The 20,900-nt window shown below is 38.5% G+C and overlaps 1 pseudogene; it reads left to right on the forward strand.

Moving 5' to 3' along the window:
- Positions 1-19,050: 19,050 nt before the first annotated feature.
- Positions 19,051-20,635, forward strand: LOC124975281 (signal peptide peptidase-like 2A; annotated as a pseudogene).
- The last annotated feature ends 265 nt before the right edge of the window (positions 20,636-20,900 follow it).

A 20,900-nucleotide genomic window follows, 5' to 3' on the forward strand; every position in this document is an offset into this window, starting at 1 on the left:
AGCATAGTTTTAAGCCAGCAGTCATAGAGTAGGTGCCTGGCCATTGCAGTGGCACGGAACAACTCTCCATGCATGTCAGGTACATGCTGTCATCCTTCCAACATGCTGACGGAATGACTTCTTCCTCCCTTCATGTGCCATCAGAAGAGCCACTCACTTTCACATGGAACATGGACATCCCATGTCCCATATGTCTCCTTTCCAGTCTTTGTAGTTTAGGAGGAGAAACCAGACAGATGGTATGTGATGTGCCCCTAATCAATGATTACCCAAACCATGGCGCTGCACTGCTTGCTTCATTGTGGTGAGGTCTCACCATGCATCTCTCAGTGTGACTTCTAGGCCCCTAGGCTAGATTTCTGACTCTGAATGAAACCCGGGTTTTTCCAGTCCTGGAAAATTGGGGATGGATGGCAAATCCTCTGGTGCCAGTGTTAAGATTGTTGACTGACGTGCTCTCATGCAACCCTCGGTCCCAGTTTGTTACACTGGGATTTGTGGGAGCTAACAGCCTACATTAAGAGCCAGATGAGCTGCCTGTCAGCAAGATAGGTCCGGCCAACTGAGCACAGCGCCACCTCGTGGACGTGGGTTGAAGCTTAGCTGTCAGACTTTCAATGGGATACCTTGTCCTGCCTGGATATGGGGTAATTTATTGCTCACCGGACTCTAGACAGCTTACGTCCTGTTTCATTTCCCCGGGGAATGAGGATAGAATTATTTCTCAAAAGCGCAAGACCTTGGCGCTCACTCCCTTCATCTATCATCTAACACCCTCATCTGAGCCGACACATATTTTGAATTTTGGTTTGAAGCACTCAGGAGATGGATGAATGGCCTCTGGTTGCCATGGCAACCAGGACACCTCCGTGTTCTGAGTCCGCTCTTTTATGACCTCATGTGGAATCTGGGGTTCAGTTTTAATGTCACTGGAGCCACTCTTGAAAGTTCATGTTGCACAAGGCTTTGCAAATATTCTGGGGTGTGCAAACCATTGACTTCTCCTTCTGGAGCCTTGAAAACATATGACCTTCACAACCTAGCTGACCAATGCCTGCTCCTTCCCCGTTTATTAGAGAAGTACTACCTTGTGTGCCTCTCATATCACAGGAGAACTGCTAACCAATGGTTACGTTTTTCTGAGTGGAATTGATTTGAACATAATAAATGAAGTATCAGTTATATGACTCAGCCATTTATTACCCTGTAATAAATCTTGAGATTAATAACTAAAACTTAAAGAGGAGAAGATAGAATTTGGATGAGGAATGTTTACTTTTTGCCACCACATTTCCATTCTAGTACCCCAGATGCTATGAGCCATCACCACATGCATTTGCCTGTTTATATCTCCCAACAGTGTCTGGCTAAATTTCTGAAGCACCCTCATTGAGGGAAACAGACTTAGAACAGGAGGCACAACTTCATTTGGCTCACCAATTCTTGAAATTGTGGGAAAAATCCAGAACCTGAACTGGCTTGTGCATTATGCTCAGCCCTTTGCTCTTTAGAATTATTCAAAGGAAAGTTCAAAAGGAAAAATAAGAAAAAAATATACTTTCTATGAAAGTGTCAGTTGATTTTGAATGTAATGGGTAGGGATTCATGTGTGAATGATTCCAATATCTCCATTTGTAGTCACCAATTGTGCATTTTCTCAATCCCACATAGACCTGTCTCTGCCCTTGTTCCTGGCATCTTTGGATCCCTGATATATTTTTCTGCTCACGGATCAATCAGCTACTTCCATTTTCATCCTTAATGAAGAGGGGAAAAGTCTTTCCCTCAGGACACAGGGTTAGGCTTGGTTTTCACAGACAAAAATGTTCCTTGCTGAATTGATGTGAACAGGAGATTTAAGATTTGAATAGACATTGTTTGGCTTGGTCATGAGTGCTTCGGTGCATACAATTTCACAAATTATGTGTGAAGGTGATCAAGCGTTGTAACTCAGAGAAGTGATTCCAGCTCAGGCCATATAGTCCATCTCGTAGAGTGCCTCCCTCTCGTGCTGGAGGTCCGGGTTTGAGTCCCCAGCACTCTGGGATTGTGGAAATAACAAACAGATGAATCCAACCTTCCACCGTATCTTTTTCTTTCTTTTCTCCTCTGCTTGAAAAAGAATCAACACTCAAAAACAGCACCAATTTCAATGCAAACCAATTCCATCAACAACCCTCAGCAGGCTACTGGGCTCCAAGAGAGCAGGGCTTCCCAGTCACCTGCATTTCTTCAGAGTACTTTTTCCATGAATCCACTCGACTCTCCTTAGGACAGAGATCACTGGTCTCACATGAGTATGCTTATGGGGATAATTCTTCACCACTTTCTTCAGATGCTCATTGTGCATCAGGTTTCAGGAAATTCAAAAATGACCACCGCACTTGAACCAGGAACTCTCCAGGCTTCTTGGACACACTGCCATACTCTCTTCCAATGAAGGGGACTTGCACACAGGAGCACTTTCCACGTGTAACTCAATGTTTCCTGGAAAACCAAAATGTGAACACAAAACAGAGCTGCTCTTGACCCTGGAACTTCTCTCACACATTTGCATTGTAGAGGCTTGCCTGTGATTTCTTAGTGAATAAACTTAGGATTTGGGGCAGAATGGATGTTAGCCTGTATTGATAGCATTCAGAAGGATCATGGGGCATTTACAACCTACTCACCCAGTATCAGGGGAGCTCCAGTGTCAAGAGGTATGGAGCCATTTTGTAGACTCTTGTTCATTTTGATTAATATCTACAAGAGAAGCAGTGCATGGATTAGTGGTGCATATCCCAGGATTAAGTGGCTTAAATTGCAGGTCATGGGGAAAGGTGTGGTGAAGTTTGGAAGGCTTATGCTTATGGTTCTTGTGCCAGAAAAAATAGGAATCATGATTCGTATATTCAGCTGTCCCTTGGGAGCAACTGAAAAGAGACAGGATTTAGCAAAGGCATTGTTGTTCTCAAAAGGGGAATGAGGTTTGGTATTCATGGTTGCATAGAGAATGAGCATCCAATAACTACTTCTTGTATTTGTAGTGTATGATGTGGCTGAATATATGTTGCCCGAAAAGAGACTATTCTAAGAATCCCAAAGCCCCAGTCTCCATGCCAAGTAAGGGAATTCCTCTGGTCGGCTGGCTTCTGTAGACTCTGGATTCCAGGGTTTGTGGAATTAGCCAAACCACTGTATGAGGCCACAAAAGACAAGCAGCCTTTCAATTGGACAATAGAAGCAGATACAGCATTCCAACAAATCAAGGATGCCCTCTTGTCAGCCCCAGTCCTGGGACTTCCCAATGTTGTTAAACCATTCTTTCTGTATATAGATGAAAGTAAAGGGATAGCAAAAGGAGTCTTGACTCAATACCTAGGCTCCTGGAGGAGACCAGTAGCATACCTGTCAAAAAAACTGAATCCAGTGGCTGCGGGCTGGCCCCCATGCCTACATATGATTGCTGCCACAGCCCTAATGTTAAAAGATGCTGATAAAATGACTATGGGACAAGAATTACATGTGATCACTCCACATGCTATTGAGGGAATCCTGAGACAACCTCCAGATCGATGGCTCAGTAATGCTCGACTCACACATTATCAGAGCCTATGGCTTAACCCTCTCAGGATTATTTTTCAGACACCCTCAGCTCTCAACCCTGCTACACTGCTGCCTGACCCTGACCTGGACACACCCATACATGACTGCTCGGAAGTCCTAGCCCAGGTTCATGGGCTTAGAGAAGACCTGCAAGATCATCCGCTGCACGATGCAGATGCAGTATGGTTCACGGATGGGAGCAGTTTTTCACATCAGGGTCAAAGGAATGTGGGTGCGGCAGTAGTAACTGAGACAGAGGTGATTTGGGCTGAGCTCCTACCAATAGGCACCTCTGCCCAGAAGGCAGAACTGATAGCCATGACTAAGGCTCTAACGATGGGAAAAGACAAAAAATTGATCGTATACACGGACAGCCATTATGCCTTTGCAACTGCCCATATTCATGGGTCTATTTATATGGAAAGGGGAATGCTAACTGCAGAAGAGAAATCTATTAAAAACAAGGAAGAAATTGTGTCCCTGATACACATCCTCTGGTTACCCAAGAAATTGGCTATCGTACATTGCCCTGGGCATCAAAAACCAGCTGATCCAGTATCCAGGGGCAACTGTTTAGCAGATAAGATGGCACGTGAAATAGCCCTCCAGAGAGACTTGATTATGGTTCCTCAACTCCCAGACTCTGGCCCACGAACTCTTCCAAAAGACCCAACCTACACAGAAGAAGACTTATCATGGATTCACCAGCAGCCACTCGACCAATGCTTAGACAGATGGTGGAAAGACTCTGAAAACCGGATGATACTTCCAGAACTGATGGGACAGAAAGTGTTGTGCAGGCTCCACCAGACCACCCACATGGGAACAAGAAAATTACAGGACTTGATGCTGCAAGCAGGAATTTGAATTAAAGGTGTGCAAAATAAGATAGAACAGATTGTCAAAAGTTGCAGGGTTTGTAAGTTAACAAATGCAGGATATAGGAAGTGGGAATCAGGAAATAGATTAAGGGGAGATAGGCCAGGGGCATATTGGGAAGTTGATTTCACTGAAGTAAAACCTGGAAAGTATGGGTATAAATATCTCTTAGTCTTTGTAGATACTTTTTCAGGATGGGTCGAAGCATTTCCCACCAAGTGAGAAATGGCGCAGATAGTGGCTAAAAAGATTTTAGAAGACCTCCTGCCAAAGTATGGATTTCCCATAATGATAGGGTCTGACAACAGGCCAGCATTTACTTCACAGGTAAGTCAGGGGCTGGCTTCAGTACTTGGGGCAAATTGGAAACTACATTGTGCTTATCGACCCCAAAGCTCAGGACAGGTAGAAAGAATGAACAGAACTTTAAAAGAGACCTTAACCAAATTATCCCTGGAAACTGGTGGTAACTGGGTGGCTCTCCTTCCCTATGCCCTATATTGGGTGCATAATTCTCCCTACAAGATGGGACTCACCCCTTATGAAATCATGTTTGGGACCCCACCTTCAATACTCCCTGATCTGACTGAGTGGCTTTTAAAAGAAGAAAATGTAGATGATTTTGAACTTTTATCTTCCCTCTAGGCCCTGCAGAGGGACCACAGAGAAGTTTGGCCTAAGCTCAAAAGCCTGTATGAGTCAGGTCCACCTCCTGTTCCTCACAACTTACACCCAGGTAATTGGGTCCTAGGGAAGCAACACCGAAAGAGTAACTTGGAACCACGGTGGAAGGGCCCCTACATGGTTATTTTGACTACACCCACTGCTCTCAAAGTCAACGGCATCGCCTTCTGGATTCATCACACCCATGCCAAGTTGACTGAACCCCTTTCTGAAATTGTGCTTCCTGCCCTAGATGACTCTACATGGAGAGTGGACAGGTCTAAGGACAACCCGCTAAAGATCAAGCTTTGCTGCCACAGACTGTGACTATGTTTTTGCTTTTGCTTTGTTCTTTTGTCGTGACCACAATTACAGCTGTAGCTCCAGTTTTTGGAGCCACCAACCTCAGCCCATATCAGCCTTATGAAATCACCTGGGAAGTAACCAACCCAATGGCAAAAGTTCCCAGGCTGACTGTGACTGAATACCACCCTTTATGGACATGGTGGCCTGAACTGCAAGTAGACCTTTGCACCTTAGCAAATGGGGCTTTTTCTGTGTGAACAGGCACTATTAGTGTTAATGAAGAATTACATCTAAGTAAACGGGCCCTTACAGATACAGTTATTGGGAGAACAAGGAAATTTAACTGTGCTTATACTCGCAGGAGGGAGGAACTTTGGCATCTCCCCTTCTACGTGTCCTGGTTATCCTCACCAGAAAAAAAGTGGAGGGGAAGAATCTTATTTCTGTGCTAAATGGGGATGTGAAACTACAGGGCAGGCTTATTGGATAAAAGCCTCTCATGATTTAATTGAAGTCAAGCAAGGAAAAAAAAAACGTTTCATGTAACAATAGGTGTAACCCCCTCTTAATCACCTTCACCAATAAGGGAAAGCGGGATAAACAATGGATAAGAACCCGATCATGGGGGTTACACCTCTATGCTGAGGGACCTGATTTAGGGGTGGTATTCACTGTTCGGATGATTATAAAGCTTTTCACCAGCAATTAGGGCCTTACCCAATTTTACGTCCTCTGGCCCAATGAATTCTGGTCATCCCCCCTACCCGAGGTCCGAAAATTATTAAATTAGTTACTAACTTCCCAAATACCCCACAACCGACCATCCTCTCCTTAAGTGCCCCCTACTTAAGGACTAAACAGCCCAATGAACAGTCAATTGTAGATCCAATTCAAACAGAAGCTCATCCTCTTCTCACCCTTTTGTCTTGGTCCTTCCTGGTGCTCAATGCCACCTATCCTAATTTGACCAGGTCCTGCTGACTCTGCTATGACACTGTCCCCCCATATTATGAGGGAGTAGCAGTGCAAGCATATGTTGCTATCTCCACCAAGCTCCAGGATTGCCGCTGGCGATCTACACAGTCCCTAACCCTAGAGCAAGTGTCAGGGAAAGGGCTCTGTTTAGCAGCATTGCCCTATGCCAGCCGGTCCCTCTGTTGCTCGACATGGGGAATCCAACCAGAGGCAGAAAACTCTTTTATAATACCCCACAATGATACCTGGTGGGCTTGCTCCTCTGGACTCACCCTCTGCGTCCACTGGAGTGTGTTAAAATAGTCAAAGGATTATTGTGTTCTAATCAGATTGGTTCCACAGCTAATTTACCATGGGCACCAGAGTTTTATGACTATGATTGAACAAGGATGGGTCCTGAAACAGAACCCCATTTGACAAAAACCTATTACCACTCTAACTCTTAGTCTGCTGCTTGGGGCTAGCTTGGGAGGGTTAGAAACTGGAGTAGCTTCCTTAGTCACTCAGAACCAACATTACTCCAATCTAAGAGCAGTGATAGATGTGGACATGGAGCGTTTGGAAGATTCAATCTCTCATTTAGAACAATCTTTAACTTCCCCAGCTGAAGTGGTCTTACAAAACAGAAGAGGTTTGTACTTAATATTTTTACAACAAGGAGGCTTATGTGTTGCCCTCGGAGAAGAATGTTGTTTTTATATAGATCACTCTGGGATAATCAAGGATAACATGGCAAAAGTCAGAGAAGGACTAGCAAACAGGAAGAAAGAACAGGAAGCTAGTCAGAACTGGTTTGAATCCTGGTTCAATTTTTCCCCTTGGTTAACTACTCTGGTGTCCGCTATAGTGGGACCCCTAATACTGTTGCTACTAGTTTTAACTATAGAGCCTTGTATAATCAATAAGTTAATTGTTTTTGTTAAAGATAGAATAAATACAGTACAGCTAATGGTGCTAAGGGTCCAATATCAGCCCGTGAAGCAGCAGCAAGAGTTAAAACAATAGAGACCCAAGATTGGCTCTCTAAATGTTCTTGGGGATGGGGGAATCTAAAGATAGAGGGAGCCCACACCTGTGTAAACACAGGGCTCTGTGTAAACACAGGTGCTTTTCAAACTGCCCTCAACCCCTCGTAAAAGTGGCAAAGAATTTTCATCTCGTACTTATCTGTGAATGCCAGGGGGCTGACCCAAGAACAAACCTTGCTAAAGACAACCCTCCTCTCGGAGGTCAGGGTGACCCAGAACGTAAGATAACATGCTTTACAATTTTGTATGTTAACCAATTAGAAAGAACACTGTATAACTGCTTGCCTTTCATTATATAAACCCTGCTAAATGAGGACTTGGGTCCTCATAGCGTCACCGGTTTCCGAGTGTGCAGAGGACCAGGCTCGAGCTTGCTAATAAATGACTGTTGCTTGCATTGAATGTGGTCTCTGGTGGTCTTTGTGGGGTCTCGAGCCTTTGGGCACAACATGAGTACCTGTGAAGCAATGCAATTTTGTAGCATAGCTTGTTTTAGCCTCTAATTATTTTGCTAAACATACCCTCATCCAAATTCCAGGAACTAATGAATATTTTATCTTACATGGAAAAAGGAACTTTGCAAGTATGACTAATGTTAAGCAGTCTGTGATAGGATGGGCAACCTGCATTATTATTATTATTATTATTATTATTACTATTACTATTATTATTATTATTACTCTTATTATTAGGTCACAGGGACAAAGTTGTCATCACTGAAACTGGGTAAGGGAAACTTAATATAATGACTTTCCCCACATCACCATTACTGACTTCTTTAAAGATGGAAAATGGGGACCACAGTTGAGGGACATGGTGTCCTCTAAAAATGGAAAAGACAAGGAAGCAGACTCTCCCCTACAGTCTCAAGACAGGAACACAACTATTCTGATGCCCTGACTGTGATCCCATGAGAAACATGTTGGACTTTAAAGCTACAAAATGGGAAGATAAATTTATGGACTTTTTAAGACTACTAAATCTTTGATAGTTTGTTATAAAAACAATAGAAAACTAACACAAAGCCCCTTTTGTGAGCACAATTCCCTGCTTCTCTGCCAGAAACAGTATGCCAAAACTGATGGAAAACTAAAAAAATGAACAAGAAGTCAACCTAGAGTACTAATGTCAATGACATGTCAAATTAACAAACTTTGGGATCTGTTGAGGGCTGTCTTGGAAAAGATGGTGCCTGGCAGTGAACCAAAGGGCACTGGTTACCAAAATAAGTAAGTACCCAAAAAGGTTGCTTGCTTACTAGTTCTTTGGAGACTTATGACATGTTAACACCAAGTTCTAGGATTGGCTATCTAATATCATGCCACATATGGACAGCTTGTTATTCATATAGTGCTATGCTGACATTCCTCTACATGCTCTCCTGTGTGAGAGAAAGCTTTGCTATAATTGGCTGATAAGCTAGGAGCCTGGGGGAGGAGAGAGGGAGAGGGTAGGAGAAGGGAGATAATGGCAGAACAAAGGAGGCAGAAAAACAGGGAGGACGCAATAAACCTCGTCAACTAAAGATTGGTGGTGTCTTCTTTCTCCACATGGTTCCGCTGGACAGAACAGGGATCATGAACCACAAGATTTCTGACCTTCAATGGTTCTCTGCAGGAAAATTTCTCATCAATTCAGAAAAGATTAACATACACATGCATAGCATATAAAATTCCAAGGTCATCTTCTATGGAAAAATTTGGTAGCTATAAGTTATATTCTAAGATAGATACCAATTGAATAGATTTGTCCTCCTTTTCAATTATTTGACAAGTTATTAGGGAAATAGAAGTACTAACATTCATTCTCAACTGCTAACTAAAGACATTTCTTGATGAGTTTCCTTTATTTGATTAGGAAATAAACATTCAGTAGAATCATATGAAGTTTTTGATTTGTCAAAAAGGGTAAACTTTCAACAATTTTATATATTTCATCCAACTAATTTCTCTTAGCTTGCACCATACAACTAGAAGAGGTTAAAAAGAAGCAATCTATTCCCCCAGAATTATCACTGGTCTGAAGCTTGTTCAAACACTCTGTGAAACAACAACAAAAAAATTAAGTCATCTGGCTTCCTGTAAACCCTGGGGAGAATTCAGCCTATAAACTTTACTTGGCACTTTTATTTGTCTATTAACTAAAGGTTCCTAATGCCTTAATTCATCCCTGTTTCATAATTACATTAAGCCATACATATCATGCTCACTAATCTTTGAAACTATAAATAACTGTCATAATAATAACAAATTATTAAAAACTACCAATAAGGTTTTATAAAGAACTTAATAAGCTTTCAAAATCACTCGGAAGCCATCAGCTCAATGTTTTAAAATTAAATCACACCAAGAAAAGTGAAGCAAAAAATTACAGATTTAAATCTCATAAAAGTACAAAAATTACATGTGCTGAAAGAAAAAAACAATCATGGAATAAGAAAACAGAAGAGCTGCCTAATACGTCTTTATACTTATTCATGATTTAACAAATCTCTATCTTAAAAAACTTAATAAAGAACTCAATAATATCTAAAAATGAAAGTAACAAGATATATAGGATAATCCACTATTACCTTCTAAAGTTAATGGAATGGACAAGTGTTACATTAAGCTTCAAAAGTGACTCTTTAAAAGGGTCAGTTAGCACAGTAGTTTTGTGGTTTAGAAAGGTTACTTGGAAGCAGGGTATAGCTAAGCATAGGTCAAAAAAGTTGTTATGGGTTGGGTTTGTGGCTCAATGGTACAGCATTCACCTACCATGTGAGAAGCACTGGGTTTCATTCTCAGGACTGAATATAAAAAAATAAAAATAAAAGTCCATCAACAATCAAAAACATTTTTAAAAATGTTGTTACACTGGATATTGGAATAAAAAAAATAAAGACCAGTGAAACAAAATAGAGATCCTACAAATAAACCCACATATCCACAGCCAACTGATTTTTTTACTAAGATGACAAGAAAGGTCTAGGGAAAATGACAGTTTCTTCATTAAATGGCATTTTTCTCACATAGAGAAAAAAATTAAATTACGTCCTGTTACCAATCAGTTTAAAAAATCAACTTTAAATGATTAAACTATAAAATTACTAGAGTAAAACATAGGGGAAACACTTCAGGACACTGGAATAGGTAAGGAGTCTTGAAGAAGAATTCAAAAGTACAGCAAACAGAATAAAAAATAGACAAATGGGATTAAATCAAAGAAAAATATTTTCTGCACAGTTAAGAAAACAGTCACCAAAGTGAAGAAACAACTCAAAGTATGGGAGAAAATATGTACAAATGATACATTTGCAAAGAGGTTAATAACTAGAATATAAGAAACTTCAAAATCTCAATAGCAAAAAAGAAAAAAGAAAAAACTACATACTTGATTTTATATTGGGCATTAGACCTAAATAGACATTTCACCAAAGAAGACACACAAATGGCCAAAAAATGCTCCACGTCACTGATCATTACAAGTCAAAACACAATTAGGGATGTATACTTCACTTTAGTACAAATGGCTACTATCAAAAAGATAAATCTGGCAAGAATGTGGAGAAAAGTGAATCCATGTGCAGTGTTGGTACTTATGTAAATTGGTATGCCATTATACAAAACAATATGGAGGCCCTTCGAAAAATTTATAATAAAACTGCCATGTGATTCAGCATTCCCCACTGGGTAACTATTCAAAGGAAATAAAATCAGTACATGGGACAGATATTTGCATTCCCATGTTTATTGTAGCACTATTCTCAGTAAATAAGAAAAGGAAACAACCTAAACATTCTTTTATCGATTCATAAGTATACAAAATAGAACAGAACTCAGGTACAGAAACACAATAAAATCCTACCATTTGTTACAACAGAGATGGCACTGAAAATTATGTTAAATGAAAGAAGTTAGGCCCATAAAGACAGGTAATAAATGATCTCATGCTTTAAAAAAGCTTACCTAAAATAGTTTACTTCACAGATTTTTTTTAAGTAGAATATTTATTACCAGAAGCTAAGGAAGAGGAGGAGGGTAAGAGGGCAGAATGGGGACAGGATAAACAGTGTGTACAAAGTTATAGTTAGGAGCAGTAAGTCCTCCAGGATGATAGGGTGACCATAGATAAAAATGGAAGATATATTTCAAAAACATTGGAAGAAAGGATTTTGAATGCTTTCTTTAGAAAGAAATCACAGATATTAGAACAGATAGACATTTATTGTGATTTAAGCATTATACAATGGAAACATATCAAAACACACATGGTTCTCTACAAATATGTACAATTTTGTTTTATGAATCACTATAAACTTAACCTAATTAATAAAAAAATCTAAATACTTGAAGGTCAAGAACTGTGAAATTAATTTTACATTGTGTAAACTTCAGAGATGATAAAATATATCAAGTGGAAATAAGATCTGCATTCTCAAAACTTAATCTAAAATTTCCTCAGCAATATTCATTATGTAGTTCTCACAGTGACCCCATGAGATGGGTATTATGTCCCCCATTTTACAGAGGAAAAAACTGTAGTTATAAAGCCAGGGTTGCACACTTGCATGATAAACTCCACAGAGTCCCTCACTACTCATATATAGTCAACAGTACAGTGTTAGTATTTACAGCTCAAATACTTACAGAACTGAATAGAGATACAAAATGATGAAAGATGGTCTTAATAAAGAAACTACAAACTTTTGAAGGCTTTTATACAAATTGTGGGATGAGGTGAACTTCAGTGGGGCAACAGTAAGGTAGCAGGAGATAAGAGGAAAATTATTTTAAATCAAAGAGAAGTACTTTACGTAAAACATAATGAGATTTCTTTTAATCAGAGAAGCAGTTGTCTCAGGAGAAAGAACAATGACTTGACTCAGATCTGTATTCCATTCAGATTGACTGCTCTTTTTAACTGAACTTTACTTGAACATAACTTTCTTATACAAAATGCATCTAATGCTTGCATTGATTCTTTAATAAAATTGTTTTGGTAACAAATAAAGTAATATAAATGAAGTAAATATTTAACTGCTATAATAATATACTATCAAGACTGTTCTCATATTATTGTTTAATGAGGGAATTTCATGTTTTGTTCAGATCTCATATACTTTCATTAACAAATGCATTATACTACACTGTTAAAGAAAGATTCAAAAATAGTTGGGTGGGAGCTGGAGAGGTGGTATGGGCTTGTAGTCCCAGCTATTAGGAGACTGAGGCAAGAGGATGAATCCAGCAGGTCAAGACCAGCCTGAGCTACTTAGCAAGGCCTTAAAATTTAGGAAAAAAGAAAGAAAAAAAAAAGGAATAATCTAATGCTGAATCTGCCTTAAAATATTATTCTAAGGTGCATGAAATATCTCATGATAAATAATGTATTGGTCCCTTGAATCACCAAAAGAAAAGTCACATACATTTCAATAAGCAGTAGTGAAGCCAAGACCCCTAACATTCACCTCTCTTCCACCAGTGTACAAATCAGAAAGACTGACCTAAAATCCGTAACCTTTCTTGCTGAAGACTCCATTGTCAGTCAGAGAATTAGAAATCATTTCAGGAGAGATTTTTAAACCCATAAAATAAAATATAGATGACTTTCACAAAAGTAAATTATACTCAAATGCAACTATCAACAGTGTTCAGTATTCTGCACATCTATCAGTGAAGGTAAGGATATATGCAGTGTCAAAGTGTTGTAACCACTTGCTCAGTGCCATGGGTAGCCTGAGCCTAATCAGAATAGCTGTAAACAATTATGACATCATATTATGTAATAAAGAAGCACTGAAAAAATAGACCAAAAAACCACCAGGTATCTTATTCTTAACTTTTGTAAACTGTCAACATGGATTACATGTACAACTTTTAAATTTTCCCAAAAGGCTGAAATACTTCAATATTGTGAATGCATCAGTGTTAATTTTGAGTTGGGAGAGGTAACATAACCCATTACCATTATGTCTTAGTAATGCTAAGGGATATGCTTTTCAAAGTAGTTATTGAAATGCAAAATTTTTAAAAAAGGAAGAAAGAAAAGTATTTAACAATAGCTTTCAAAAGAATAATACATACATAATGCATGAAGATGTCCTAATCATATCTCCTTCAGGAAAGGGCTTTCTGTTCCATGGCAAGGAGTGCATTTAGCTGACAATCTCCAAAATCTCTGTTACCTTTAGCATTTAAGATTGGACCAAGTTCTTCCTGGATAACCCCCTGCTAATGACTGGGCATGGTATCAGTAATAAAGATTGGCCATAAGATTCTGATAACAGTCACCTCATGGTTGGGTTGACCTAGAATTTGTCACATTTTACCATCATCTAAGGTTCTGCCTGTCCAGTCTTGCTTCTCATCTTTGACCTTTTCATTGTGATACCCACTCCCTTTCCCCTTTACCAAAAAACAAACAAACAGAAAAAAAGGACTGGGGATGTAACTCAGTGACCGAATTTCACAGAGATCTAAATTTTATCCACAGAATTCAAATTAAGAACTCAAAACTAAGTTATGCCTAAGTTTGAAATAGCCATTCTTTTAAGAGCCAGAGGGGACAAAATCACCCAGCTTAATGAAACAGAGTGACATTCAATCACCTCAAAACCTAACATATATTTTATAAACTTGAATTTATAAAATACAAATTGTTATTTTATACTGAAAGGTTTATCTGTTACAAAAAGATTTGCTATACTATTTAACACCAATTTCCTGTATGATGTATAACATAAGTAGACATCCACTGCAACTACTTGTGAGTGCCCTAGAGTGCCCCACCATCATCCCATGCTCCAAGTACAAGAGCAACTTACATTGAAAACTCCAGCAGGCATTAATTGTTCCAAGTCAAATAATATGGGCGAAAAGTGAGAGGAAGGAGTACATTCAGAAGAATGAGTCACATTTATTCTTTCAAGTGAGTAATAATGCACACTAATTTTAAGTGGAAATCTTGAGTGATAAACCATGAGATGAGGCAGACCAGGCAAAGAACAACTGCCTGGCAGAGATAAGTATACTTCAAGCAATCACAGGCCATGAGATGCCCTAGTTAAACGGGGAAGAGAAATCCTGACAAAAAGTTGTGCAGTAACAGTGGAAGGCAACAATTTAAAAATTTGCTCACACTTGATAGCTACAGACACACCACTGAAAATTGCTATCTGAATTAAAATACCGAGGTGAATTTTTATGAAAGAGAGGAAACATTCCCCAATCCACCTCTAAACAAGTGACTCCATTCAAATCCACTACAATAATATTATTACTTGTTGCCAGGGAAGAAAGAAAAGGAGGGGGAAAAAGAGAAAAATCTGTTTATTCACACATATGTCCAAGACACACATGACCAAATCTACCCATTTACCAGCATCTAGTCAGTGTCCAGGAAATGTATCTGTATTCATGAACTCAAAAATTTTTATTAGTATATGTCATAAATATGCTATACAACTAAGCATATAAATGAAGTGTTTTGTGACCTCTGGCATTTTAAAGTCTACTGGAGCTTCAGGCTAAATAAACTCACTTGTTTTAGTCTCTTAGGACAAGTTCTATAAGGATTAAATAATAAATTTCATTCCATCAGCAATGCAACAAAGAACACACTGTACCTGTTTATCAGTGGATACTTTCTAATGGTGGAACAAGGTACTCTAAATGCATCTCATAATTTATTTATATCTTCAGTTCTTTAGTCACAGACAAGAACCAAGTGATACATTTCTAGAGAATACTTAGTTGTCCATTTCCTTCATCTCCAATCTTTCCAAATTACTATTCCTTAAATGTTCCTCAGAGAACTTTATGAGGTGTGAGATGCATGGCATTCACTTTGGCATTATTCCTTTATTGCCATGCATTCCCAAAAACCATATATCTCAGTCATAAATTATGCCACTCATCTTATTTTAGGCTTGGTGAGGTGGTTTAGGACTTTTCAAACAATTGTGTGTAAAAAAGAAATAGATTGTGTTTCAAATACAAAATGACATCTTTATCACACTGGGATAAACTGGTTTGCCACTTGCACCTAAGCTTTGTCCACTAAACTATGATGTCAGAAATCTAAGTTTGATTTGTTTTAAGTACATAATCTATTAACAGTTTTCATATGTCATAACTACTCATTTAAGAAATTATTTATAAACCACTTTATTGGCCCTGTCTGCAAATATGATGCACCTCTTATAAAATGTGATTATTCACCATACTAGAGACAGAGCCACATTAATGTCTATAATAACTCAATTCACAATAGCTAAACTATGCAACCAACCTGGACACCCTTTAACAAATGTATGCATAAAGAAAATGTGGTATATCTACACAATGGATGAGTACTCAGCCATAAAGAAGAATGAAATTATGGCATTTGCTGATAAATGATTGGAACTGGAGAATATTATGCTAAGCAAAATAAGCCAATTCCAAAGAACCAAAGGCTGAATATTTTCTCTGATATGTGGATGCTAATTCACCATGGGTGTGTGGGACAGGAAAGAACAGAGGTACTTGGATTAGAGAAGGGGGAGGTAAGAAAAAGGAGGAGGTATGGGAGTAGAAATAATAGTATAATATATCAGATATTTTTACCCTATGTTCATATATGATTACACAACTAGTGTAATTCTACATCATGTACAATCAGAATGAGAAGTTATATGTCATTTATGTATGTGTGATAATGCATTTTCATGTATAACTAATTAAAACATTTAAAAATTCCATATCACCACTCAATTCACATAGTCACAGAATATGGAAGAAAGGAACTCTTCTCTTGTTCTAAAAAAAATATCCCTTTGCTGGGTATATTGATGCACACCTGTAATCCCAGCAGCTCAGGAGGTTGAGGCAGGAGAATCACAAGTTCAAAGCCAGAGTCAACAACATAGTGAGGCAGTAAGCAATTTTCATGAGACACTGTCTCAAAACTTAAAAAAAGGCCAGGTATGTGACTCAGTGTTTAAGTACTCCTGGGTTAAATTCTTGGTATAAAAAAATAAAAATTTTTAAAAATCTCAAAATTTCTTCAAAATCATTTGTTTGATTCCAATCTCTTTATAAATATAAAACTCAATTGAACAGTACAGTTTCACCACTCTGTTCTAAACTACTATCCTACTACATCAAGAAACAATATGTGTGCAAATGATGAAACCTTAGAGAGTTATGCATAATTTTAAACAAACTCCCATCTTAAATATAAAGCTTTCCTTAATTCTCTCTTTTTTCAAATTTGCAAAGCTGGGGATTGATCCCAGGACTTCACACATGCCAAACAAGGACTTTCCAACTGAGCCACATAACCAACCCTACAAATTTTCTTAATAATAGTACTTACTAATCAAGGAAAATATACTTCTAAGAGTGGAATGACATTCTGATAAAAATTAGGCTTATTAAACTATTTCTTAATAAAATATTATACCACCTGACAATTTTCAAAATGAACAACTATAAAGAATTTCCTACATAAAGCTTATCTTCCAATTTTCAAGGGTGGAGTGTTCATGCTCCTGTTTTTTGTTTTTTGTTTTTTTTTGTTTTTTTCTTTTTTTGGTGCAGAGGATTGAACTCAAGGTTCTTGTGTGTGCTAGGCAAGCACTTTACCAACTGAGCTGTATTCCCAGTCCTCATGCTGTGGATACATTTGCTTCAGCCAGACAATCCATGATAATTCATCCACAAGTGACTGTATTTTTACCTCACTAAATTTGTATATTTCTTTCTTCTAAATTCATTCACTTCAGGATACTTCAGGGCCTCAATTCATGCAGACTTTTTCCTATAAAAACTCCAATTTTTGAATTTTCCCATGGGATCACAACTTCTTGTCACTAATTTGAGAATGGGAAGAAAAGGTCTGACATCACAGAGTCTTCATGCTTCATCTTCAAGCTCCTCAGGTACAATAGTTTTATTTACACATACAAACATATAGGAGTCAATTTTCATAAGCAGGTAAACATTGGGTAATCGTGAACTTGCTTCCATAACATCTATTTAATAAAAGAAATAGTACCTTCCCATTATACCTCCAACTGGTTCTGTATGCAAAAGAAAATTCAGTTATGGAACCATCAGATGCTCTGAGTCTATAGTCTAGATCTCAAGGATGTGTGCCACAGCAGGAGGTATTAGGAAACTGACACACATTTGAGACCATGAGGCCCTGGAAATGACAGTCTCCATTTCATTGTTTTAGGAAAACAGACAGCATTACTTATTTTTTAAAAGTGAGGATTTCATGGAAGGTATTTTCAAATTAGCATATACACTGCCCAGTGCTCTGCCACCGCTGGCTCCCACTCACAATGCAAAGTCAGCTGCCTAGGCCACTGCAACCATCTGTTTCCTGGGTCTTCCAGCTCACTTCCTTTCAGTCAGCTCCTGCCTACCCCACACAGTGCTATGCTCTCCAGTGGCCCAGTGCCTTGGCCCACTCCACAGCAGCCTCTTCATGCAATGCCACCTGGTCATGCATTCAACTATGATTCATTCAGAACTATTTTTCTGAATATTTACTGCCACACTCTGGGTGCAGTGGCACACGCCTGTAGTACCAGTGGCTCAAGAGACTGAGGCAGGAGGATCAAAGCCAACCTCAGCAACATCAAAGCACTAATAAACTCAGTGAGACCCTGTTTTTAAACAAAATACAAAGCAGGCTAGTGGTGTGGCTCAGTAGTTGAGTGCCTCTAAGTTCAATCCCTGGTCCCCTCCCCCCAAAAAAAGTCTCATCTTCTGATTTTGATTCTAAATATTTTGTTTCTAAACATTTTGTTCAACTATTCTTTCATTCAAAATATTTTTTAGTTCTTTCAAAAAACCAGGAATTGTTCTTGGTGCAGAAATAGTGCATAGAAGGGTAAAAAACTCCAATTTACTCTGGAGTGAGAAATAGCTAATACATATGTACATATAAAAGTATTTAAATTTAGTAGCATACCAAATGATAACAAATATAATGGAAGAAAGGTAAAGGAAGGAGGATGAGAGAGGTAAAGCTTGGGAGTAAAGAATAAAGAGTTTTAAATAACATGGTGGTTGAAGAAATCCTACATGGAGAACAGTGTATGGGTGCATACCTGAAGGAGATAAAGAAGACAGGGAATAAAGAGCAAGCCCCTGAGGGTCAATTATGTGGCAGTGGTTCCACACAAAGCCTTGCAAAATTGGTCAAAGTTAAATTAATGTTTTGTAAAAATCTGATGCCTTTTCCTCAGACTCTTATAGTTTGGCTTGATCTATGCAAATGTCTAAAATTACAATGACAAAAATCTTTTGCAATACTACTTAAATTCATTGTTAACTTTAACAGTTTAGAAAAAACTCATGGAAAGCAAATTGAAATAATAGTGATAAATAAATACTAAAAAGTAAACAAAATGTAGAAATATTGCAAGGCTGGAACAAAGGCAGCTTTATAAAAACTGATACAAAAAAAGAGAAAGAAAAAAAGATAAACCTAAGTACAATTTTAAATTTCTATCAGGCAAGAGGACAGAGTTCAGTCTGCGCTACTGTGGCGGCCCCGGCAGCAGCTGCAGACCCGGCAGAGCCCAGCCACTGAGGCACCCGAGCGACCCGGAGCCTGCGCGCCCACCAGTGTGATGGGGCCATAGCAAAGACTGCCCGCTTCTGCCGCCGCCTTGATCTGGGGCTTCCTGCTGCCGCTGACATCTGCCCAGGAAGCAATCCTGCATGCATCTGGAAATGGCGCACATTTACCATCTAAAGACTACTGCATGCTATATAACCCTCATTGGACAGTGCTTCCAAATACCCTAGGAAATGCAACTTCCATTAGTTTGCTGAATCTGACTACCACACCACTGTGCAGCCTTTCTGATATTCCGCCTGGTGGCCTAAAGAACAAAGCAGTTGTGGTACAATGGGGATACTGCTATTTACTTGAAAAAGCCAGAATTGCACAGAATGGAGGTGCTGAAGCTTTGTTGGTTGTCAATAACAGTGTCCTATTTCCTCCCTCAGGGAACAGGTCTGAATTTCATGATGTGAAAATAATGATTGCCTTTATAAGCCAAAAAGACTTTAAAGATATGAAACAGACATTTGGAAGTGACATTACAGTAAAAATGTATTCTCCATTGTCACCTATACTATACCATACTCCATTGTCACACTATACTATGGTGGTTATTTTTGTAATTGCTGTATTCACTGTGGCATTAGGAGGATACTGGAGTGGACTAATTGAATTAAAAAACTTGAAGGCAGTGACAAACACTGAAGATAAACAAATGAGGAAAAAGAGGGAAGAATATTTAACTATCAATCCTCTTACAGTTGTAATATTTGTGGTCATCTGTTGTGTTATGATGGTCTTGCTTTATTTTTTCTACAAATGGTTCGTTTATGTTATGATAGCAATTTTCTGCATAGCATCAGCAATGAGTCTGTACAACTGTCTTGCTGCACTAATTCATAAGATACCATGTGGACATTACTTGTCGTGGCAAAACAATTGAAGTGAGACATATTTTTCTCTCTGGACTATGCATAGCAGTAGCTGTTGTTTGGGCTGTTTTTCGAAATGAAGATAGGTGGGCTTGGATTCTACAGGATATTTTGGGGATTGCTTTCTGTCTGAATTTAATTAAAACACTGAAGTTACCCAATTTCAAGTCATGTGTGATACTTCTAGGCCTCTTCCTCCTCTATGATGTATTTTTTGTTTTCATAACACCATTAATTACAAAGAATGGTGAGAGCATCATGGTTGAACTTGCAGCTGGACCTCTTGGAAATACTGAAAAGTTACCAGTAGTCATCAGGGTACCAAAACTGATTTATTTCTCAATAATGCATGTGTGCTTCATACCTGTTTCAATATTGGGTTTTGGAGACATTATTGTACCAGGCCTATTGATTGCATACTGTAGAAGATTTGATGTTCAGACTGGTTCTTCTTCTATATATTATATTTCTTCCACAATTGCCTATGCTTTTGGTATGATACTTACATTTGTTGTTCTCACACTGATGAAGAAGGGACAACCTGCTCTTCTCTATTTAGTACCTTGCACACTTATTACTGCCTCAATTGTTGCTTGGAGATGTAAGTAAATGAAAAAATTCTGGAAAGGTAGCAGCTACCAGATGATGGACCAACTGGACTATTCAACAAATGAAGAAAACCCAGTGACTACTGATGAACAGATTGTACAACAATAATATTATATGTACCTGCAATAATGTGTTATTGATTTTCTACAGAGTTTGACTTTTTAATTCAATTCTTGAATTGACAATCTGAAAACATTTTCAATGATGTGTTTGCAAATATATATTTTTATGAGCTAATACTGACAATTATTTCATACATAATTAAAATGCATTTACTTTTAATTATGTTAAAGTTGTGCCTTCACATTAAATAAAAGCATATGGTCTGTGTAATTTCAAAAAAAAAAAAAAGAGGACAGAGTTCAATTATAAA

The sequence above is a fragment of the Sciurus carolinensis genome, unplaced genomic scaffold, assembly GCF_902686445.1.
Source record: "Sciurus carolinensis unplaced genomic scaffold, mSciCar1.2, whole genome shotgun sequence".
Lineage (NCBI taxonomy): Eukaryota > Metazoa > Chordata > Mammalia > Rodentia > Sciuridae > Sciurus > Sciurus carolinensis.